Genomic DNA, 26,187 nt, shown 5'->3' with positions numbered 1-26,187 from the left:
AGTCTTACATATCACAAATCTGTTTAATACTATTTATAATTTTGGTAATAAAATTATGTATTTGTTTTGTAAAATGAACTGTCTTGGTAACCTTTTATTACTATTATTACTACTCGCCAAGCTACAACCCTAGTTGGAAAAGCGAGATGCTATAAGCCCAAGGGCTTCAACAGAAAAAAAATAGCTCAGTGAGGAAAGGAAATAAGGAAATAAATAAATGATCAGAAAAGATTAACAAATTATTCTACAAACAGTAACGTCAAAACAGATATGTCATATATAAACTATAAAAAGACTTCTGTCAGCCGTTCAACATAAAGAATTCCTTTAATGTTATTTTTCAAGATCAGGTATGAAACACATCTGGTACATAGTGAATACAAAAAAAAAAAAAAAAAAAAAAATTAAACTTTACTTAAGCCAGACTTAAGGGAAAAGTACCAGCACCAGTTGAGGGTTATTCCACAAACTCTCCTTGTTTCTTTTCATCACTGGGCTATTTTCCCAGTTGGGGTCCCTGGGCTTATAACATTCTGTATTTCCCACTAGGGTCGTAACTTAGCAAGTAATAATAATAATAATATCAGTTCGTGAGGGAGCATAATGACATTACAAAAATATTAATAGTCATGCTCTGAGAGTTATAACTCTTTCATATATTCTTTATTTGTTGAGATCAAGGTAGTTAATTCACCTGTCTATAAAATTGAGTATACAGTAAAGGTGTTCTTTGCTTGCATTATCAGAACTCCAAAGTAAAGGTTTGGGAAACCCCAGATGGAAAGGTTTCCTGACATCCGGTAGAGGTAAGCCAACAGTGGATATTATCATCATTCAACACCATTCATTCATAAATGAATGCCTAATTCATTGTGAAACAACCCAAAGACGCTGTCTCTCAGTCACTTCGTCTAAAACACAGCATTGATTTAAACTTTTAATAATAGTCACCAATTCTCTCTCGTAACAGGACAGGGCCTTGAGTCTCTCTCTCTCTCTCTCTCTCTCTCTCTCTCTCTCTCTCTCTCTCTCTCTCTCATTAAAAAATGAATGCCCAATTCATTGTGAAACATTACAAAGCCGTTGTCTCTTTGTCACTTTGTCTAAAACACAACATTGATTTAAACTTTTAATAATAGTCACCAATTATCTCTCGTAACAGGACAGGCCCTTGGTCTCTCTCTCTCTCTCTCTCTCTCTCTCTCAAAAAATGAATGCCCAATTCGTTGTGAAATATCCCAAAGCCGCTGTCTTTTTGTCACTGTCTAAAACACAGCATTGATTTAAACTTTTAATAAGTCACCAATTTTCTCTCGTAACAGGACAGGGCCTTGGTCTCTCTCTCTCTCTCTCTCTCTCTCTCTCTCTCTCTCATTAAAAAATGAATGCCCAATTTGTTGTGAAACATCCCAATGCCATTGTCTATCTGTCACTTCGTCTAAAACACAACATTGATTTAAACTTTTAATAATAGTCCCCAATACTCTCTCGTAACAAGACAGGGCCTCTCTCTCTCTCTCTCTCTCTCTCTCTCTCTCTCTCTCTCTCTCATTAAAAAATGAATGCCCAATTTGTTGTGAAACATCCCAATGCCATTGTCTATCTGTCACTTCGTCTAAAACACAACATTGATTTAAACTTTTAATAATAGTCCCCAATACTCTCTCGTAACAAGACAGGGCCTCCCTCTCTCTCTCTCTCTCTCTCTCTCTCTCTCTCTCTCTCTCTCTCCCCCACTCTTCCAAGGCTATTTGCTCACCTAATCAAGTCAAGCGTTCACTGAAAACTTCCAGGTGTAAATATATTCAATTTTAAAAGTATAACAAGCTACAAGGTTAAAAGCAAACAACACGCACACTTACCCATCTGATCGAGTTCCAATGTTGCGAAATCCACATTCAAACTCTTGAATAGAGCCTTAACCTGGAAAAAAAATAAAAAATAAATACACATCAGTAATTGAAAAATTATGAAACCAATCGTCTTTAAAATGGATTTTGCTGCTTTACAAAACGCAAAGTGACAACTACTTCAGGAATTATGATTTATAAAGTTGGATTAAAGTTTGAAACATACAATTTTTTTTTATTGTAATTCCGACTATCGTTAACTAATTATAAAAAATCCAGAGATTAAATAAAATGAACAAATAACTATAGAAAATAAATAAACGAATGTTTATTCATTGCTCTAAATATGGACCTTCAAGCTCTGTTGGAAACATGGAACAATAAATGGAGCAAAAAGAAAGAAACAAAAAAGGAATTTAGGTTGCACGCATCTGACTTATCGATGTATACTAAACGGGTCTATGAGTCAACTTCTGCATTCCTTATTATAACTTCGGATAGCAATTATAATAAAGCAATTATATATATATATATATATATATATATATATATATATATATATATATATATATATATATATGATCAGGACCTAAGCACCGTCTCCATCCAAGCTAGGACCAACTAGGGCCAGGCAATGGCTGCTGATGACTCACAGATAGACCTATAGGCTTCCCCCCCCCCCCCCCATCCTTAATCTACAAGGATGGTGAGGTCAGTCTCTAGGGCATTATCCTGCTTGATAGGGCAATGTCACTGTCACTTGCCTCTGCCATTCATGAGCGGCCTTTAAACCTTTAAATCGTACCATCCCCTTTCCATCTATGGCTTTAGATTGGCCATCAATAATAACAATGGCAGTTCGCCTGACACAAACTGCCTGAACTTTTCAATTTCTTCAATAAGATTTTCTTATTGAAAAGTTATATAATCATATACGTTGGTTAAAGAAAATAGTTTCCACTTCAGTTAATGTTCATCCACTCAAGCAGTTGAAGTCTCTCACCACAACCTTGCAAACTGAAGAAAGCCCCCCCCCCCCCTTCTCCTAATATCGATTATCAGTATTCAATAGGGTTTAAAAGGCAGCCAAATATCTTTAATAAGTCCTCCTTTTACTAAATTACAATCTAAACCCCAAATTTGCGTTATCTTAACATCGATATCTAAAGGCTAACTTCTATCATAACTTTTTCTTCCTAATAATCAACACATGCATAAAACATCTGGGCCTTGTGTCATTAACTAATTACTGAACAAGACTCTTTGAAAAGCGGTAAATTAAGTTTCCTTAAATAGCAGCAAAAGACGAGACTCAATGAAGTTATGAAAAGACCCTAGTATGTTAATTGTCCCTCGCTCTTCTAAACGCCAGGAATGGGGGAATTCTTTTCTGAGAAAATATTTGTCGAGCTTGGCACTAATCGATGTGAATTTACGTAGTCTTATAGAAAAATGCAGACAATGCGCAATTAATCAGTCTATGTACTACGTATTATTAGTCAGTCAATGTACTATATATGAATACGTAACTTGCTAGAGCACTGTCGTTTAAATGAAAAAAAAAAAAAAAAATAAAAATGGAAAATAACTAAATCCTCGAATGTTTCACCTCTATTTGAAACAACAGGTTAAGGGTAGGTGATCATATTTCTTCATTTGTTCTATGCGCACAATGTATCTATGTACGTGTTGGGGGTCTCTCTCTCTCTCTCTCTCTCTCTCTCTCTCTCTCTCTCTCTCTCTCTCTCTCTCTCTCTCTCTCTCTCTATATATATATATATATATATATATATATATATATATATACACGCAGGACAGTCTATACACTGCATAGGCTATACTGTACATCAAAGCCAGCCTACGAACACAACAGCTGGAAACGCAAGATTTGATTATGTGTAACTCCAGCACTATCATAACTACAATAAAACCTTAAATTTATAAAAAAAAAAAATTATCAGAGAACACTGTAGACCTTGCAAAGAAAAGTCTAGCATATACCCTCTTCACGAGGTCTCTTAAAAAGCCTCCGTCAACTTTAGTTGATGACGGGGTACCATTCCCGCCTAAGGGGGAGGAGGCCAGGAGGTCATTAGCCACTGAAGGTATGCGGACGTCATGAGAAAAAACTCCACAATGTGAGCCATACTACATGGAAATCAATGTTAGCCTACATTTCGTAAACAAACAAAGGCAAGAATGTGTTCACGATGTCACGGGTGGAATAACAATTAGAACATTTAGATCAGTGGATAGTACCAAGGTGAATGGATAGTCAGAACCGTGAACATGCGTTACTGTTATCACATGGAATCGTGTTATTTATAACGATTAGATAACAGAAGTTTCCTTGATCATAACACTATGAGTGTTATCATAGTGATCTGAAAACTATTAAGCCTGAATACAAATGCTAGCGAAATAACTGAAAAGATACAGAGCAAAATATTAACTGGAAATAATTTTTTTTTCACACACCAAGGCCCGCCTCAACAGACTTTTAGTGTCTGATGGAGGGCGAGAAATAAACCCCTAAAAGTAAAAATAGAGGTGAATTATATAGCTCAATCTATAAGTTTTTAAACTATAATATAAAAACTATCTATTTACCAAGGAACACAGCTATATAATTATAGTTTCGAGTCCATTCATAAAATAACGATTGTCTTTCAAAATTTAAAAACATCCACGAGTAACAAATTCTCTCTATAGATCTTTAACACAGTTGACAGAGACAAAATGTCTTGTAGGCCTAAATTGTACCTATACAAATGTGCTAAATAGGACTACAATAAGAACTTTCGAACCTTTATCATTCATATTTCAAGTTATTATTATTATTATTACTTGCTAAGCTACAACCCTAGTTGGAAAAGCAAGATGCTATAAGCCCAGGGGCCCGAACAGTGAAAATATCCCAGTGAGGAAAGGAAACACGGAAAAATAAAAGATTTTAAGAACAGTAACATTAAAATAAATATCTCCTATATAAACTATAAAAACTTTAACAAAACAAGAAGAGAAATTAGATAGAATAATGTGCACGAGTGTACCCTCAAGCAAGAGAACTCTAACCCAAGACAGTGGAAGACCATGGTACAGAGGCTATGGCCCTACCCAAGACTAGTGAACAATGGTTTGATTTTGGAGTGTCCTTCTGCTAGAAGAGTTTAGGAGAATTGTTTGGAACTGTTATTACTTCAAAATTAAATTTGTTTAGACAGTGGAATAATCTTTTAAACATTCAATATTAGCAGAAAAAATAAGTGCCACATAAATAAAAGTCAATGCACTCACTAATGGATATGTCAAAAGTATTAAGACAAATAAAAATAAAACAAAGAAACATAGTTCTTATTCTTAATCATATTTACGTTAGTCGTTCCTTGCGTGGCCACCAGCAATAACATATTCCCTAAGGTGGAATTTCACAGGATATTCTTGATTGAAAAAAAACAACACCGGATTTCCGGTAGAACTAAATGCAAGTAAACACTTAATATAACGATTCAAACACATTATTCAGTAATGTATAATACCAATTTTATCGCTAACAGTACAAATATTCACTATCTAATCAATAACTGACATTTACTATTGAAAATTCCATCAGGCCTGTTGAAATAACTCGTTTTTTTCCAAATATCTTTAGTTAATTCAACACCATCTATAAGTACTGAATCTGATTGTTCAAGTTAGATTCGGGTACAGGTAAACACACTTAAAAAGGTTTAAAGGCCGCTCATGAATGGCAGGGCCAAGAGACAGTGACACTGCCCTAGAGACTGACCATATATACAAATGATCAGCGCCCAAGCCCCTCTCCACCCAAGCCAGGACCAAGGAGGGCCAGAAAATGGCTGCTCATGACTCAGTACATAGACCTAAAGGCTCCCCCAAACCCCCATTCTTAGCTCACAAGGATGGTGAGGTTACAGCGACCAAAGAAACTAATGACTTTGAGCGAGACTCGAACACCAATCAGGGACGTTACTGCATCGGCCACCACAACCCTTATCACTAATATTTAACCAAATCATTATTAACAATAAACCAAAGCATTCACATTTAACAAACTGCTTTTTAGAGTATTATACTTTACTTCATTTATACTTATATAACGAGGCATTTGGGGATTCAGTATTATTCCTAAAATCATTCACAATATTAATAAAAGCATTTAAAGTCTGCAAAATACTATCATAATGGAAAATAATAGTTACATTCTGATATTACAAATCAATCTATTCTACAAACACCGTATTACGTATTTGCAGTTTCTAAAACGCAACACACTTCACCAACTCCAACACCTTATTTACCCTTGAAGAAACAACCATGAATAAGGAACTAGCAGAGGCTATTCAAGACCTAAATTAAAGCAAACAGCAGTAACAATAGCATGTACATGACACATTGATTCCATGGATGATTAAACGGACTAACAACAAAGGCTATTGAGCAAAAGAGAAAAAAACATTCACTTCGACCGAGTCTTGGTGTTACATAATACCAGTGTTGTCAGGTTGGCTTTTTTTAGGCCAAAAACCTCAAATTCGGCCTGTTTTGAAATTGGTTGGCATTCAGTAATATCATGAAAACCAGTTGGCCTTAAATGCTATATTTTCAGCCTTTTTTTTTTACCAATGGGTTGAAGTTTTAAAGCTTCTGTTGATTAAAAGTGGACCTTTTCTAACTTAAAAAAACTGGCAACCCTGCATAATACCAAGACTATATAGCCGTCAACATTGAACGCAGTTTACACGATCGAAACTGGTTGTCGAAACTGCTTGTCAAGCGGTGTTCAAAGAGGTAGAGTCAGCCACAAATGCATAAGGTTTGTGGGCAATAAAGCCCCTGTCCACTAAAGTCAGGCGAGAATAGACTTTCTTCGAACCGTTCGACATATGTGTTCGATAACCAATTATCACACGTTCGAACATCATTTCAAACACTTGTCTGTCAAACAGCGTTCGAGGAACTGCTCAGCCGTGTAAATCCGCCTTCAGAGTTGTTATAATGATGATATTGGAGGAAACTCAACTTTACATGTAATATGATCAGAATCAATACTAAGGTTATCTTACCTTAATATATTGGAGTCTTTTAATGTCTTAATATTGTTTATGATAGCGAAATGTATTTGGAACAAATCTGTCTAAACAGTACTTAACTTACTAATTTACTTGCATATAAGGTCGAGCATCATTAGGTCCCATTGTCAAAATTTACTGTATTAATATTAACAAAATAGAGCTTGGACTATCAAGTAAAAATTTTTACTTCACAAGGCATTCTCATACAATTTTCTTACCGAGGCAATGTAGGCTACTGTATTTTCTGCCAATATACTATATTAGTCGAGACATCTGAAAACACTCATGGCATGAGTGTTATTTTGACCTAAAATTGTTTTAACACCAAAATTCAGTGTTGTATCAAGGCAGTGTCAAAAAAAAAAAAAAAAAAAAAAAAGGGGGGGGGGAACAAGGGACAGTGACATTGCCTTAGCTATTAAGACAATGCCCTAGAGACAGACCATATATTATATAATCAGCGCCCAAGCTAGGACCAGGGAGGGCCAGGCAGTGGCTGCTGATGACTCGGCAGATAGACCTATAGGCTCCCCCAAACCCCTCAACCTTAGCCCACAAGGATGGTAAGGTTGCAGACACTAATGGCACTAACGAGTCTGAGCGGGACTCGAACCCCCGACTGGAAAACACCAGGCAGAGACGTTACTAATCAGGCCACAGCAACCGTTTTAATAAGAATAATTATAACTACGAATTAGTAATGGTTATTCGTGATAATTTCCTATAAGTTACAATGACTTACTGCTGTGTACTGTAATGAACATATAAAAAATCATACACTACAGTCACACACATACTATCTGTCCAAATAGTATTTAACCACTTGTGGATGATTTCAAACTAGGAAAAGGGATTTTAGACATTGATTTCTTTAAAATGATAAAGACGTGGTAAATCTAGTTCAGCTGACGCTATTATTTTGAAATGAGCTATTAACATTTTTCCCATATCAATACTTCATAACCCTAAGCTTATCATTCCCAAAAGATAATCAGCACTTAAAAATGAGGTCATAATTTAAAGATTTGTACCCAACATTAATTAAAACTTGAGAGCTTTGGCCAGAATAAACTTTTTGCCTTTGTTAGGTCAAGCAATGAACCTTAATTGGCAGTTTGTCAACTGAGGTGGGTGATTCAGCTGGGTAAATGCAAACAACTTTCTCATCCCAGAAGACTTGCCACAAACTAATGTATATCCTCTATAACAGTCACTTTACCCCCAAAAAGGCAAGATCATTTAAAGGTTTACAGGCCACTCATGAATGGCAGAGGCAAGGGACAGTGACATTGCCCTAGCAAGCAGGACAAGGCCCTAGAGACTGACCATATACACAAGCCCGCTCTCCACCCATACTAGGACCAAGAAGGGCCAGGCAATGGCTGCTGATGACTCGCCAGATAAGAACTATAGGCTCCTTCCCAAACACCCCATACTTAGCTCACAAGGATGGTGAGGTTGCAGCAACCAAAGGAACAGACGAGTGTCAGAGGGACTCTAACCCCAGTCTGGCGTTCGCCAGTCAGGGACGTTACCACATCGGCCACCACAACCCTGGTAAACCTGCCCAAACATAAAAGGCAACAAGCAAAAGTGTGCTGGAGTGTACCCTGAAGCTAAAGAACTAACCTAGATCATAGTAGAGGCTATGGCACTATCAAAAGACTTGTGAACATGCGTTATTTCTGTATCTTGCAAAATAGGCCGTTTACTATAGCTAAACAGTTACAGTGAGGGTACAGTCCAGTACTGTATGCCTACAGTATTAACATATGAGAGGAAAATATATGTATGAAATATGCCAGACTGTTTGCTGCATGAACATGGACCTAGAAATGGATGCAACATCAAATTGTCTGGCCAGTCCTTGTAATGGATATCCTCCAGTCCAAACCTTCAGAAATCAACTTGCTTTTTGAACAGGAAGCAATATACAGTACACTCTCATCGTCCCCCTTGGGCATTCAATCTGCATTACACCACAGTATATCAGTTTATTATAGCAAAGTCACACACGTGATCTAATGCCGCGATCGTTGTAACGACCAAAATTTATCTCATTACAGTACGACGTAACAACAATGCATCAACATTAAAATCACCACCCACCATATTTCGTGAGGTTATGGCCTGTAAACCATGATGATGGCATATATGCTTGTCAACAGAAACATACTCGGCCAGTTCATGCTAAAAGTCACTTTTTGCTCTGTTAAGGTGGCCGCCGCTGTAACAGCGCCCGGTAAGCACCAAGTTTTAGTGGTACGATGCGATGGAAACACAACTTGGCAATGCAACCACGAGACTGTTGCCAAGATGAAAGGGAGACCAGCCGAGAGGGAAAGTAAATCATTGCAATAAATGCGCCATGTGGTTTACATACGCCGCCTCATGATTCTTGAAATGACGTTGTACACCTACAACGCGACTGACGTCATGTCACAAATACAGTATACAATTTTTTTGGGTCGCCTGAGCCATGCTACTCTTTAAATGTGATCACTTCGCGGCTTCAGATCTTATGCGTGGAACTCTGGCATTATAATATACAGTTCATTCTTCCTTTGGCTACCCTGATCACCAGAATTTGCAAATCAACAGTTTGCAGCATTCTTGAACAATATCCTTTTCTCTGCTTTAACGTGGAATTTAAAAAAAAACAAGAAAATTTACAGGTACTGGGAAAGTAACAGCTGCTGCTGAAGAAAAATATTTGCTTCCAAGAATAACGACTGATTTACACAATGAAGGAAGTTTGGAGTTTGTTCAAAGAAAAGCAATAAAAGTAACAAATAATAAGGATCTTGAAGAAGCTGCCTATATTTGATTTGAAGAGCAAATTGCCTTATCTAGCAGACAGCCTTAGTTCATAGAATAGTATTAAAACATAGGACTTATGGATGTTCAACCAATGATGAACATGTGCTTTTGCTTAGTTCTAAAATATTCACAAATGAAATTGGTTTCTCGTAGTGGGCACACCTGAAAGCAAGGTACAAACCACTCTCAGGGCATGTATCCACATCCCTTATTACAAAAACACTAATGGCCATCATTCTTTAAAGCCTAAGGTTCTATCAAGCAACTTGGCTTGCTTTCAACCATTTTACTCATGAAGCTCAAATTATCTTGTTAGAGACAGTGACAAAGGGCCTTAAAAGCCTTCTCAGCTTAATTGTTGTTAAAGGTGAAGGGCAAAACTCTTCAAACAAATTATGATACCTGTAACTGGAGGAAGAGGACGATCGTTGTAGATTTTCCTGCTTGCCCTTGAGAAACAGGAAGGCCTCCCCTTACGTATGAACCCAAGTTTTCAGTTTTCGAAACCCCAGACGTTGAACTTGCACTGGATGAAGCGTTAAGCGTTTCGGACTAGCGTTCTGGTGCACCATCACACACACTGCCACCCAAGAGCATTAACTCCTATGAGAAAGGCTTTGCCCCCAAGTTCTTTGCCTTCTCTGGGAGTGCAGTAAGCAGTTTTTCGGCCAATAGGCCAGTTGAGCATCCTGGTTAGGCATCTAAACTGCTGAATAGCGCTCGTTTGCATATGCATAAGAGACCATTATTCAGGTCTCGAACACCCAAATAAACAGAAATCCTCAGGTCTTTAAATCCACGTCCAAATTGATTCGGTAGCCTCTGCCATTGACCTAGAACACCTTTCTCTTCAATAGAATATCACCAAATCATAAACCCTCATCGGTGGATGACAGCATTTGAGTCATTCATCTACTTAGCTTGTGGATAGCAGCTACAAGTGAGGTTTCACTTTTAGTCACAATAATTGACCTCCTATCCCCCTCTCTATACTGATAATGAATAACAATACCAAAAAAAAGAAGATACTATCTAAAAGCATGGATTGTCTATTGTTCAATTTTAACAGCCTCTTTGTCATATCTGTAAACAACCATTTTTTTTCAACAAGCTTTGTTTATAGAACCTGGGCCATACAGTTTGGCAAAGAGACAATTCAGCATCAAGGTGCCAACTAGGTGTAAACAACACAGTGGCGCCATGACGTCAAATCTAATGAGATTGTACAACTAGAAAGAAGAACGGAAGTATTAGGTTAGCCAAGGCACCAGCCACCCGTTGAAATACTACCTCTAGTTTTATTGGGTTCTTTGGCTGGCTAGATAGTACTACATTGGATCACTCTGGCTACAGCTCACATTTTCCTTTACTTACATATACATCAAAAAGTCTCGCCTATTCTTTGAACATTCTCCCCTTCCCTCATACACCTGACAACAGAAAGATAACCGAAAATTCTTCTTCACTCAAGGGGTTAACTACTTTACTGTATTTGTTAAGTGGCTACTTTACACTTTGTAAGGGTAGAAGAAGCTATAGCTATGGTAAGCAGGTTTTCTAGGAGAAAGACACTCCAGGGCACCAGTCACCCGTTGAGATACTACCGCTAGAGTTATTTGGTCTTTTGACTGGCCAGACACTACTACATTAGATCTTTCTCTCTGGTTACGCTTCATTTTCCCTTTGTCTACACATACACTGAATAGTCTGGCCTGTTCAATACATATTCTCCTGTCCTCATACACATAACACTGAGATTACCATTCTTCTTTGCTCAAGAGGTTAACTGCTGCCCTGTAATTGTTCAGTGGCCACTTTCATCTTGGTAAGGATAGAAGACTCTTTAGCTATGGCAAGCAGCTCTTCTAGAAAAAGAACAATCCAAAATCAAACCATTGTTCTCTAGTCTTGGGTAGTGCCAAAGCCTCTATACCATGGTCTTCCAATCTTGGGTTAGAGTTCCCTTTCTTGAAGGTACACTCAGGCACACTAATGTTTCCCTATTTCCTTTCCTCACTGGGCTACTTTCTTTATTGGACCCCTTGGGCTTATAGCATCCTGCTCTTCCACCTACGATTGTAGTTTAGCTATTAATGATAATAAAAACAACAGGTAAATCACTAAACTGTGAGTGCAACTAGAAGGATGTTCCAAACACCCTTTTGTATTGTCTACAGGATGCACCAAGTCCAAATGCGGACAAGTATGTCAGTTTTTTTAAGTTAGACTTGCAGCTAAGTTTACTATACAGTATATCCTATGACATACAAGAAGTTCAAGCTCCTCCTTTTTCACCTAGTAAGTACACCTAACTTAGGGAGCTACTGTATTACACTCTTAGCATTTCACTGTTGATGTGTGAGAGATATCAGCTGGGAACCAATGTGATGGACTTATGAATTGTGTGCCTTACATGAATCTATTCAAAACTAAAGACCAGCTAACCACTGATCCGAATCCACCCAAAACAAATGCAGCTAATATAAAAAACTGGGGCATGGGCTAACGAACAATAAGTAATATACATACAGTACAGTCCTTTCAAAATATTCTCGCTTACTTTTCACGAGCATCTCTAGGATACTGTACTGTACAATAGATATAATTAAACAGGTACTACTTTTCAGTTTATTTTTCAGTCATCACCATTTCATACTATAAACTAAAACTAGCATATGTAAATTACAACAAAGTCCATTACAGCTGTCATATATAACTAGCCATCATTCTTCTGGCTACGGCCTACTTTCCAATAACGATGCTACATCCTAACTTGGGTTAGGCTACTATAAAATCACACGTGTAAAGGTTTGAAGGTAGCTCATAGAGGAAAAGGACAAGTCATTTACCAGATGGACAATCAATACCCAAGCTTCCCCCTTTAAATGCAAAGACCAAAGATGTAGACAAAAATTGCACATGACTTAGGAAACCCACATCTACAAATGAAATTTTAATTAACAAGCAGTAGGCACATCTCATATTCAAGACCCAGATATAAAAAATCCCAATTTTACATAGCTATGTTTATGAAAAGCCACATGGCCTAGAACTAAGTCCTATTACAAAAAGCTTACTTCTGTACAAAAAGTACTGTGTAGTCAACAATAGCTCTCTTGAATATAGACGGTACAGAGTATCAGTTATAGCCAGTTATGATGCTTAAACTACGAAGACCTAGAATTATGGGGCCGGGACCAAGCTTGATCACTAGCGAAACTGAAATTCGCAATAAGAAATGGACGAATGCTAGCTAGTTTGGCATTTTGTGTGTAGCAGGGACTGGGGCATAAAAGCTTACTTATTGGTCAATTAAAATGTGAAAGCTCTCTCACTCTAACAACATTATTTACATTTGGGAGACTGATGGCGAGCTATTGCGCATGAGTGGCATGCACTCAATTTTGCCAGCTCTGTGGTTTTTTGTATGACAATAATAATTACCTGGCTTTTTAAAACAAACACGAGCTTCCAAATATTTATGTACAAGTTCCCAGATGTTGTTCTAAACCAGACATTTTTTCTCCACCTTCCCCTACAGTTACAGCTTTAGCCTACCATCCGAGCATAAATAAGTCTCCAAGAGGGAAGTACAATCCATTTCCAAATTTAGTGTCAGAAATTATGATGAAAATGCTCTCCTTTAAGTGTATAGCTATTATTGCTTATGTGAAAGTAAAAAAATAACTCAGAAATAATGACCAGCGGGGCTTACAAGAGCAGCTATCATGTAACGCTTGCCAAAACATGGGCGCAAAAACCATTAGCAATTTAAAAATACATCCTCGAAATAATGACCCACAGGGCTTGCGAGCGTAGCTCAACATGTACCACTTAACAGAATATAGGAGCAGTAATGTAAACTTAATTCTGTGAGTGCAGCGAGCCACAGGGAAGCAAAAACCATTAGACGGACGTGAAGTGAATCATAACTAATACTTAAATCTTACATGAACCATATAGTTTTCTAAAGCGTTATCTTGAGTTTATTTTGCATTTCTAACCATTATCATTCCTGCAAATTGCTCGTGTTTGGAATAGAAAAAACCCTGTTTTCCCACTGCCGTCCCCTGTAATGGTCTTAATACGAGGGTGTCCAAAAACTCAAAAGGGTGGTTTACCAAAATCATTAAGGTCAGTAATGCTTTAAACACAAGACAGCGAGTAGGAAAAACATACGGTTCATGCATTTGGCTAGAAGTTTTTGGTTATTATAAGACACTTTAATTACTAGCAAAACTGGAATTCGCTATAAGAAACGGACAAGTGCTGAATAGTTTGGCATCTTTCTCTGTATGTTTAATGGGACCTGCGGCATAATAACTTACGTAATAGGTCAATTAAAATGTGAAGTATTTCTCCCTAACTCCATTGTTTGTTTACATTTGGAAGACTGATGGCGAGTTATTGGCATTGCGCATGTGTTGCTTGTGAAAGATGTTTGACTTTTGTATGACAATCATTACCTGCCTTTTTTAACCAATTTATTCAAGCACAAGTTCCTGGATGTTCGACAATAGCTCTTTCTTAATCGCCATCCCCTTCAGTTTGAGCTTCCCCACCATCACATAAAGCTATCTCCAAGAGAAAACTTAAGGGAACTAAAATGTATTTTGAAATTTGTTGTAATTTCATTTAAGTCAGCAAATGATTATGATGAAAACATTCTCCGTTCAATGTATAGCAATTGTTACTCATGTTTACGTGAAAAATACCCATGAAATAGTGACCCACAGGCCTGGCATGCTCAGCACACTTATGTACCACTTGCCAGAACATATGCGCATTGAGATTATGTTTATTTATGAGCAAAGCGAGCCATGGTTGAACAAAAACCATTGAAAGGGCGGGAATTGAATCAAGAAAGAATTTTCAAACTTTAAATTAAATTACATGAACTATATACTTTTGCAAATGGTTACCTTAAGTGTTTATTTTGCATTTCTGACCATTATCATTGGTGCAAATCCCTTGTTTTTGGAATCCCCATCCAAAAAGAAAACCCGTTTTCCCACTAGGGTTCCCCATTATTGTCTTTACATAAGGGGATCCAAAAACTTATGAACGGGTGCTTTGCCCAAATAATCATGCTCAGAAATGTATAAAACATAAGATGGAGAGCAGGAAAAATATATGGTTCGTGTATTTGGCTAGAAGTTAAAATATCATATTAACCCAAATTTGTCAATTCCCAGCGCTTGGGTTGGGATGAAAACTTATCACAAGAGAGTAAGACCTCTTGTGCCAGGTTAGGTTAAGGGGGTTGTATGTATGATAGCGGCCACCTGTAAGTATAATTGTGGCTTTCTTAGAATACGGAAGTGTAACGGGGGTTGCAGGGGGGTATTAGCCACCCTCTCCCGTTAGGTAAGTAGGTAAGGACACGGTTTGTAGGTTAGGTTAGGGGGGGAAAGTTTAGGTTAGTTGATGTCCATTTTTAATCAACACGGGAAGAACTGGCCGCTGATATACAAAAGGCTCCGGTTAAGGTTAGTTCAAAGTAATGGAGTGAAGCCAGGACCCGCACATGAATATGATAAGTTATCTTATGTTAGGTTAGGCTTCAGTTTCCGTTTTGCATTAATGTGTGTTCTTTCAACCACTCCTGAAAAGTCTTTAATGTAAGAAACTGCAATTAAGTAATTAATTAAATTTCCTGTATAAATAATTAATACCAGGTCAAACCATTAAAAACTACTTTCTACTACATAAAACAGGTTAGGAGTCCAAGAAATCTGGAATAGGATGTACTGTATATCAATTTAAGTTTCCTGCAGAATAAAAAGTTCTTGATTTACATAGGATGTACATAGGTCGATTCTATTATAGTTTATTACAGGGTAATGTAACCTAGGGAAAAAACTACTTTTTTCTACAGAAAAAGGTCCGTTCTCTTCGAAAATGACACATTCTTGTCGTAAATGAAGTTACAGAAATATATATATATCTATATCCACCGGTAATGTTAACGAAGAGAGCCAGTGGCGGAACAAGAACCATTACATTTAGCGTTGCTAATGTTAGCGTGCGCAGCTAACCACTTGCCATTACATACGAGCTTGATGTTCTCGTTTTCTGGTGAGCGAAGCGAGCCCACGGCGGAATAAGAGCTATTATATTTAAACATTTTAATAGAAAATATATGGTTTCCTCTAGTAAACAACGTGATTTAACCGGTTTTCACCTTCATTTCATCCGCAACAACAACAACCAATTCGGCTACTTGAAGTTAGTCGAACTGGTTGTTCTGTTCGTTCACGGTTGAAATGAAGGTCAAATTCGTTTAAATCACATCATCTCCTACAGGAAAACAATCTGTTCGTTCACGGTTGAAATGAAGGTCAAATTCGTTTAAATCACGTCATCTCCTACAGGAAAACAATCTGTTCGTTCACGGTTGAAATGAAGGTCAAATTCGTTTAAATCACGTCATCTCCTACAGGAAAACATAAATTTTCTGTTCGAAAGGAGAATCTGTAATACAGCACAACTTTACCCATGCCTGTTCACATACGGTTATAATACTTATCTAAATTCATGGTCTTATTACTTATATGAATTTATGAACATAGGTCTAATTCAATCATGCTCCAGTAGGCACAATTCTAATATTAGAAAGTTATAGGCTTGGGTAGACCTATATTGAATAGAAAATGTGTTTTAAAAATCAATAAGAAAATATAGTAGGTTTTTTCTTAGGTTACATTGCCCTGTAATACACTACAATAATACCCAATTTTACAACCGTAAATACGAAATTGTACCGATCCTTAAAATAGTTAATTGATAGGCCTTTGTATAGATACTAAACTTAAAAGGCCCATTTTCCTGATAGGCCTAAGACCTCGGCCTCATGGGGACTTAATCCCATGCCCTACATAAGCCACAACCATTCATCCCTAAAAGTTATTCCTTCATTAACAACAATCAATCAATCAAAACAGTATTTTAATCGATTCCTTACCTTATGACAAAAAGGACAGAAGGACTTGCTGAAAACCATGACTTTATTATCCCGGATGTAATCCTCCACCAGCTGGGCAGAGCCTCCTGCTGGTGTTACGGGCGCCATGGTGGAGAAAGTGCTATGAGCACTCGCTAGATTACTCCCGCAGACACCTATGGTCCTCGTAAGTCGCTTGCAAGCGGTGACGTAGCTCCAGGAGACCTTCTTCGGCGTTTGGCGGGTGTAAAGGGCGCGTGTCACACGCGTCAGGGGACACCGGCGGGAAACGACTATTCGTGACAGGGAGAAAACAGCGTTCATATTGCTTGCCGCCGAGGCGGTCCTTCGACGGACCGGGGTGAGGTTACCGGTTACCCAATAACCCTCCAAGTCCCTCCTGTCGGGGGTGGTACCCTGCGGCCTGCCTAACAGGACCCCTCAATCTACCAGTGATGGAAGTCCCCCCTAAAGACTCCCTCCTCCCCGAGACAGTTCCACATAAACACTGGTCGTTAATCGTTATACAACAGAGCTGATTTGGTGTCGTTCTTTATTAAAACTATTAACTTTGAATGCTTTCCGGTGAACAATTTTACGTTTATATATGATAAATATTATGGAGTTTAATTAATGATAAAAATATAATTTAAAACAGAATCACTCTAGCTAATGTATCACTTGTTTTAGCATATTTGAAAGATTAGACTGTCTCCGAGAACATTCTCGTCTTGCCGAAGAAATCTATTATTGCTCAAGGAATTGTGTTCGATGACAAAGCATTATGCAATTTCCAATATTTATTCATTTACCTTATGACTATTGTCTGTTTAAGGATTTGGATGCTTAAAACTTAATAATTCAAAGTAAAACTCGATCAACACACGTCACAAGTGAATAGATATCTTAAATGTGGAGTAGTTTTTTCTTTCTTTTTTCACTGATGCGGTGTTTTTTTCGGCCATGAACACATGGCCACCAAGGTCTATAGATTAAGAACATAGCAACCTTACACTAAACAGAAGTTAACAGGAAAAAATAGCCCAGCAAGAAAAGGAAATAGATTGTAAGTTTAAACTTATCTAGTTCCACCGATTCAACTACCTGATTAGGAAGACCATTCCCCTACTTGGAAAAGCTGGATGCTATAAGCCTAAGGACTCAAATAGGGAAAAATAGTCTAGTGAGGAAAGGAAATAAATGAAATATGAGAACAAATTAACAATAAATAATTCTAAAAACAGTAACAACGTCAAAACAGATATGTCATATATAAACTATGAAAACACTTATATGTTCAACATAAAAACATTTGCTGCAACTTTGAACTTTTGAAGTTCTACTGATTCAACTACCCGATTTGGAAGACCATTCCAGAACTCGGTCACAGCTGGAATAAAACTTCTAGAATACTGTGTAGTATTGAGCCTCGTGATGGAGAAGGCCTGGCTATTAGAATTACCTGCCTACCTAGTATTAGGAACAGGATAGAATTGACCAGGGAGATCTGAATGTGAAGGATGGTCATAATTGTGAAAAACCTTATGCAACATGCATAATGAACTGAAAAATGCGAAACAGGGCAACAGATTACTACCGTGGTTGGACGTTGATCCAAAAATCGTTTAAAAATCTACCTAATACGGTAGTTAGGAAAACTGGGTGGTAATCACCTGGGCTATAACTACCACAGAAACATTTACCTATTGTAGTAGTATTACCTATTTTATATTAAGTGCAAAAAGAACATTTACTTGTTTGCGAAAAACAACAAATCTCTCTCTCTCTCTCTCTCTCTCTCTCTCTCTCTCTCTCTCTCTCTCTCTCTCTCTCTCTCTCTCTCTCTCTCTCTCTCTCAGGAAAAATTCCAGGTAAGTCCAGGTTCTGTGATCGGTTGTTGTTGTTGTTGTTGTTGTTGGTGTTTTTTTAATTATTATTATTATCATTATTATTATTATTATTTATAAATAATTATCAATCATTATTATTATTATCATTATTATTATTATTACTATCATTATTAGTTATTATTAATAATTATCCATTATTATTATTATTATTATTATTATTATTATATCATATCATATCATTATTATGATTATTATTATTATTATCATTATCATTATTATCATTATTATTATTATTATAGGTGGTAGAAGTACTATAATGAACAACTAAAATAGCACATTTTAAGAACAGTAACAACATTAAAACAGACTTTTCATAAATAAAATATAAAAAGATACTTAATTACCTTAGTCATACAAAGATCTCATTTAGTTACTACTCGTATTTTCTTTTCAGAGCGATAAACGGTTAAAGCAGTAGTTTGGCCAATCGTTAAAGTACTACCGCCAGTTACCGCTCATTTTGTCTGCCTATACATACACCGAATAGTCTGGCATATTCTTTACATATTCTCCTCCGTCCTCATACACCTTACAACACTGAGATTACCAAGCAATTCTTCTTCACCCAAGGGGTTAACTACTGCACTGTAATTGTTCAGTGGCTACTTTCCTCTTATAAAGGGTGCAAGAGACTCTTCTAGGAGGATTCTCCAAAATCAAACCATTGTTCTCTAGTCTTGGGTAGTGCCATAGCCTCTGTGCCATGGTCTTCCACTGACTTGGATTGGAGTTCTCTCTCTCTCTCTCTCTCTCTCTCTCTCTCTCTCTCTCTCTCTCTCTCTCTCTCTCTCTCTCTCTCTCTCTCTCTCTCTCTAAGTTTTGATAGTTATGAAAGATATAATTTAATATTGCTACTATTCCAAATATTTCATTTTGATTGTTAATTACTTTTCTTGTAGTTTTTATATTTCCTTTGTTTCTCTGACTTACTGGGTTATTTTCCCATTTTGGAGCCTTGGGCTTATAACATCTTGCTTTTCTGACTAGGGTTATGGGTTACCTTGTGATAATAATAATAATAATAATAATAATAATAATAATAATAATAATAATAATAATAATAATAATAATAATAATAATAATAATGTGACACCACAAGCTTCAAGTTCAATGTTTCTAATAAAGTTAGTGAACTTAATATGCGAGTAGTCTCATATTACGAATTGGCATATTAACAGTTACTGCATATCCACATACATGGTAATTAACACTCACAGGCACATGTGTTCTATATATATAATTAAAAAACCACCATTACATTTTACAGCAATGCAACAGGTTGTAAGTGTCCATAAATCTACCTTAGTTCATATGATTGTCTTTTTTTTTTTATTTCTTCCATCAGAGATTTCTTTAATTCCTCCATTCAATTCACAAATGATTTTGATCTCAGCATTACATACCCATTGCTGATATAATACATATAAATTCAAATATAATCGGATGATATTAGAAGGAATAATAAGAATCACTTGGCTTACTCTGGAAGGCAACTTTCCTGATGTTTATATTCGTAAAGAGCGCTACCACGACCATTCCAGTGAGCTCCCGATTGTCAAAAGAATGCGGTCCACAGACATGTGATTAAGTAAGTGACGAAATCCCTCAACGATATGAAATCGAAACTAAAAACAAAAGATACAAGAACTAAGTATATCATACAATAGCATTTATGACTATTAATGACTTGTATTAACATAACACGAACGTATAAGGATAAAAACTTAACTTATGCAGTTTAGAAAAGTGACCGTAAAAACAAATGACGCAACATCGAAAAAAAATCTTGTTGAATGCTTCCTCATGTTAATATTGATATTTATTTGTGCTGTTCATTTACGGTTATATTTAGCCATGATTTTAAAAGAATGTACGTTCTTTCCACCAAACATAATACGCCATATCCGCCTGCTTTTCCTTGTAAACATGACTTTCAATTTTAGAAATTTTAAAAGAAAATGAGTTTGTGATAGAAAACGAATAATTCATTTCGATGGGGGACTTACGTTTTATAACTATACGTTTCAACCAAATATTTTTTTCTATTTATTTTCATTACTTGTAATGTACGTTTCACCGGCCTTTTAATCAAAATTTCATTAATGCATCTACGATCTTCATATGAGTGGTGCATCCAATTCGATTAATGTTAATTTAACTTTATAAGATCAGCAATATTTATCTCTGATCCTTTTGACATATCAGCACTTTCGAAAATCTTTCTGCTTGATGAAATGATTATTTTGTTCGTAATTTTCCGTATATCTTTCAAATCAGTTCCATAGCCTCTGTGCCATGGCCTTCCACTGTCTTCGGTTAGAGTTCTCTTGCTTGAGGGTACAGTCGGGCACACTGTTCTGTCTTGTTTCTCATCTTGTTTTGTTAAAGTATTTATAGTTTATACATAAATATTTATCTTAATGTTGTTACTGTTCTTAAGATATTTTATTTTAATTGTTGATTACAGTACTTCTTTTATTTCCTTGTTTCCTTTCCTCATTGGTCTACTTTCCCTGTTAGAGCCCCTAGGCTTATAGCATCCTGCTTTTCCAACTATGGTTTTTAGCTTAGCAAGTAATAATAATAATAATAATAATAATAATAATAATAATAATAATAATAATAATAATAATAATAATAATAATAATAATAATAATAACAATAATAATAATAATAATAATAATAATAATTGCAAATCTTGTATTATGAATGTAGTAGTAGATTATGAGAACAAAGTGACGAGATATATGCCATACAACAATAATATATTAGAATTTCAGATATATTACTTTCCCGTAAGTTGTAATTTTGTATTACCTAAATTATAATTTTGGTTTCATGTAGTTTAGGAATCGATTCTAAAATATTCGTGGCGTATGAATATTATTAGCATTTAATGATTTTGTCATTTTGTTTTTACTCTCTAGTTTTGGAATTAGGATGTAGAACATCTTTTCCCTGTGCAAATGAATATGATTGAGATATATCAAGGTTCAAATTTTAAAGATACAATGAAAGTAAGGTGTAATATACTTATACCTGTGAAACGATGGTAATTTGGGTTGTGGTGGCCGATGTGGTAACGTCCTTGGCTGGTGAACGCCAGACTGGGGTTCGAGTCCCGCTCAAACTCTTTAGTTTCTTTGGCCGCTGCAACCTCACCATCCTTGTGAGCTAAGGATGGGGGTTTTGGGGGAGCCTATAGGTTTATCTGCTGAGTCATCAGCAGTCATTACCTGGCCCTCCTTCGTCCTAGCATGGGTGGAGAGGGGCTTTGGCGCTGATCATATATATATATATATATATATATATATATATATATATATATATATATATATATATATATATATATGGCCAGTCTCTAGGGCATTGCCCTGCTCTATTGGGCAGTGTCACTATCCCTTGCCTCTGCAACATACATCCTCATGAAAACATGCAAGTAGTTTCATCCTTCAGTTGCAAAGACAGAATGAGATAACATTGTATACTTTCCTGCCAGTTTTCTTTTTTTTCGTCCCATTCCAAAAAATATGTCAAGCATCTAAAATTTACTCTCAAATAGTTAAATAGTTTTACGAAATAGTCCTCACCCATTCCTTCCTCTGGTCCTGAACCTCAATCTTAGGTCAATGTCTTAAAACCCTTCCCCCTTCCAAAATTACACCCTCTATATACAGTACAATTTGATTGTCTCATCTAAAGCCCAAAATGACTTATCCGCTCGTTTCAGTCTTCTCGTTTCCTATGCTCCTTTTGGTGCAGTGAGATCGTCAATTATAATAAGTATATCTTGCAACATATCATCCAGTTCTTTATTATTATTATTATTATTATTATTATTATTATTATTATTATTATTATTATTATTATTATTATTATTATTATTATCATTATTATTATTATTATTATTGTTATTATTAGCCAAGCTACAACCCTAGTTGGAAAAGCAAGATGCTATAAGCCCAAGGGAAAAATAGCCCAATGAGGAAAGGAAATAAGGAAATAAATAGATGATGAGAATAAATTAACAATAAATCATTCTAAAAACAGTGACAACGTCAAAACAGATATGTCCTATGTAAACTATTAACAATGTCAGAAACAGATATGTCATATATATACTGTAAAAAGACTCATGTCAGCCTGGTCAACATAAAAACATTTGCTCCAACTTTGAACTTTTGAAGTTCTACTGATTCAACTACCCGATTAGGAAGATCATTCCACAACTTGGTCACAGCTGGAATAAAACTTCTAGAATACTGTGTAGTATTGAGCCTCATGATGGAGAAGGCCTGGCTATTAGATTTAACTGCCTGCCTAGTATTACGAACAGGATAGAATATTGGAGATATTGTAACACTTATATTCAGTTGCCTTAACCCAAATACTATAGAGGTCCATTGCATTATAAACACGCAAAATTCGAACAGTAAACATGTCTCATTCATTATCTCGTTTCGTAATATTTTTCGCAATGGTTTTGTGCATTATATTCAGCAAATTGATTCCATTCATGTTACGAGTCATGCACACTATTCACAGTTCAAACGCTGAGCCCCTTTTCACGCATTCTTGTCCCTCCATTGTCCGTGATTTACCAGTAACTATTGTTATGGCAGTGGGCCCCTCTCTCTCTCTCTCTCTCTCTCTCTCTCTCTCTCTCTCTCTCTCTCTCTCTCTCTCTCTCTCTCTCTCTCTCTCTATATATATATATATATATATATATATATATATATATATATATATATATATATATATATATAAAATATATATATATATATATATATATATATATATATAAAATATATATATATAATATATATATATATATATATATATATATATATATATATATATATATATATATATATATATATATATATATATATATATATATGCGCGGTAGTCTACATAAGGAAAATTGAAAGTTGTGTATATGTAGAAATGCTCTACAATTTCGTCCGCCACTGTAGAGCATTTCTACATATACACATTTTTCAATTTTCCTTATGTAGACTGCCGCATATTAAGTTATCTTCGTTCTAAAGAAGATTACATATGTAATATATGTATATATATATATATATATATATATATATATATATATATATATGTGTGTGTGTGTGTGTGTGTATGCATACACCTTATAATTCATAAGGAAAGTGATCTCATTAAACGCCATTTATAGAGATAGGCCCTAGGCCTATAGTTCTGTGTATCAAAATATCTCGAGAGTTACAAACACTTTTAGTTTTGATGGTACGTAACGTCTTTGGTTTTGTAATTTACCGTCTCTATGCTCTTGTATAATGTTCATTCAGACTGTACCATGGTCTTTCATTGTTTTGGGTCAGAGGTCTCTTGCTTGAGGGTACACTCGGGCACATTATTCTATCTAATTTCTCTTCTTCTAGTTTTGTTAAAGTTTTTATAGTTTATATAGGAAATATTTATTTTGATATTGTTACTGTTCTTGAAATATTTAATTTTCCTTGTTTCCTTTCCTCACTGGGCTATTTTCCCTGTTTGGGTCCCTGGGCTTATTGACTCTTGCTTTTCTAACTTGGGTTGTAGCTTAGGAAGTTATGATAATAATAATCATTTGTACATTGCTTTACAAATGATTAACATATGTGATGATTTGTTTTCATTTGCATGGACGATTCATTTCTGAAAATTATTCCGAAGGTTTGTATGTAAAAAAAGGCAGTTTAGTTCAATTTACAACATCTTCCTTTTTCTCTGGTTTTTCAGCTACTATCCATCCCCCATTTTGTCTTAGCTCCCCCTATCCGTATGTTAAATATCTTCTAAAAAAAAATATTATTGATGTATTCAACCATTTGGGTTCAATTTTCAATTCCCCTTCCCGAGATTCTCTCAACCCCCCCCCCCCCCGGGGTTCTTTCAAACACCCCCCCCCCCCCTATCCATTACATCCCTAGCACCCCACCCTTACCCCCAGCCATTTGGGCCATATCACAAGCGAGTATGTTGAAGATCTTTGAAAAGAGTATCATGTTTCTATTTAACCATATTTAGTATGATAAGTTTCATATCACAAGAATTATATATGAAAAGCAATATGAATTATCTTTCTCAAGAAACGACTGTATATTGAAACAGAAGAAGATATAACTTTTCTGAAATATTGGAACCGGAATATCGAGTTAAAGGTAGGACACGTCAGTCGCCATTTGTCAAACATCAAATTTTAAGTGTCAGTGTATAAGTTTAATTTCTTGTGAAGGACAGGTAATTAAGGTTTTATTGTTCGGTGCCAACTTACTCTTATTTATTAATATACAGTTAGCTTAAATATAATTGTTGTTGCTGATGTAAAACTACTCGTAATGAAAGTGTAGGTTTGGTCTTCAAGGTAATGGAATCCTAAACGGGTAGGGAAAAAAAAGGTTTAGTTGTCGAGTATTACCAGAAATTCTACAAGACATTTGTTTAAAGCTCACTGTTTGGTTATTAATACTCAAAATGGATTTTATTGCTGCTTGTATTTTGAAACTTGAAATATTTTGCTCTGCCAAGTCGTGGTTAGGTTAGTCAATGTTTCTTATGAATGTGGTAGTAGCGGTTTTGGTAAATTTTTACTATGACTTACCAGGGCCTAGGGGCCAGAAAATATGTTTTACCAGTAGATTTTGATGTGTTTTGCACGAATTTCACCTTCATTTTTGGCGGAAATCACCCGTTTTTATCCCACACCCCAAATGGTGTGTGACAAAAACTGTGTATTTTCGACACATATGAAGGTGAAATTCCTGCAAAACACATCAAAATCTACTGGTAAAACATATTTTCTGGTGTTGGGGCATTGAATGATATTTGCAATAAATGAATAATTAATGTTCCAGCACCCCTCCCCCATACCCCTAACTAGGCCTACCGGGGGAGGGGGGGGTAGGGGCCCCCAGGGACCACCCCTTAAAGCCACAGTAATTTTCAGGGCACCACAGAACCTAACAAACCCACCTAACCTAACCTAGGGGCCCTGTACCCCTACCGGGGGGGGGCTTCGCCCCCCCTGCGACCCCCCCTTAAGGCCACAGTAATTTTCAGGGCACCACAGAACCTAACAAACCCACCTAACCTAACCTAGGGGCCCTGTACCCCTACCGGGGGGGCTTCGCCCCCCCTGCGACCCCCCCTTTAACCAGGGGTAAATTTGAATATATATATTTTATTAAATCACTTCTTACCTTAAACGGAAGATGACGATGAAGATGTGGAAGGTTGTGGTTGACCCTCTTCTGAATCATCAAGTACTGGAATACGTTCAGATTTGGTAGAATACCACACATGTCTATCCTCACGAAAATGTAAAGGCGAATCACATTTACCACACTGGACACTTAAAGGTAATACGGAATGCTCCCTTAGAAAACGATTCACTACTTCAGGAGTTTCATTATAATTCCCATGAAATCGGCCGATCACATCAAAATAGGAATAACGACATATTTCACACAACCGTACAGGAGGATCCATGACAGTAAAGTGACGTGATGAAAATATAGAAACCGGAACTTTTGAAAACCGAAAACAAACGA

General features: G+C 36.3%; 2 long non-coding RNA genes across 9 annotated transcripts in view; one reads left to right on the top strand and one right to left on the bottom strand.

Moving 5' to 3' along the window:
* Positions 1–26,187, bottom strand: part of LOC137621427 (uncharacterized) — a 315,539-nt gene that overhangs the window by 106,630 nt on the left and 182,722 nt on the right. The window lies entirely within an intron of this gene.
* Positions 24,801–26,187, top strand: part of LOC137621428 (uncharacterized) — a 337,042-nt gene continuing 335,655 nt past the window's right edge. For all 3 annotated transcript variants that reach the window (XR_011040226.1, XR_011040225.1, XR_011040227.1), the window contains exon 1: positions 24,801–24,877. This is a non-coding gene — a long non-coding RNA (uncharacterized lncRNA). The remainder of the gene's footprint in view (positions 24,878–26,187) is intronic.

Source organism: Palaemon carinicauda, chromosome 28 (genome assembly GCF_036898095.1).
Source record: "Palaemon carinicauda isolate YSFRI2023 chromosome 28, ASM3689809v2, whole genome shotgun sequence".
In the NCBI taxonomy this organism is placed as follows: domain Eukaryota; kingdom Metazoa; phylum Arthropoda; class Malacostraca; order Decapoda; family Palaemonidae; genus Palaemon; species Palaemon carinicauda.
The sequence above is the reverse complement of the archived record's forward strand: the minus strand, read 5'-3'. Positions and strand labels throughout refer to the sequence as shown.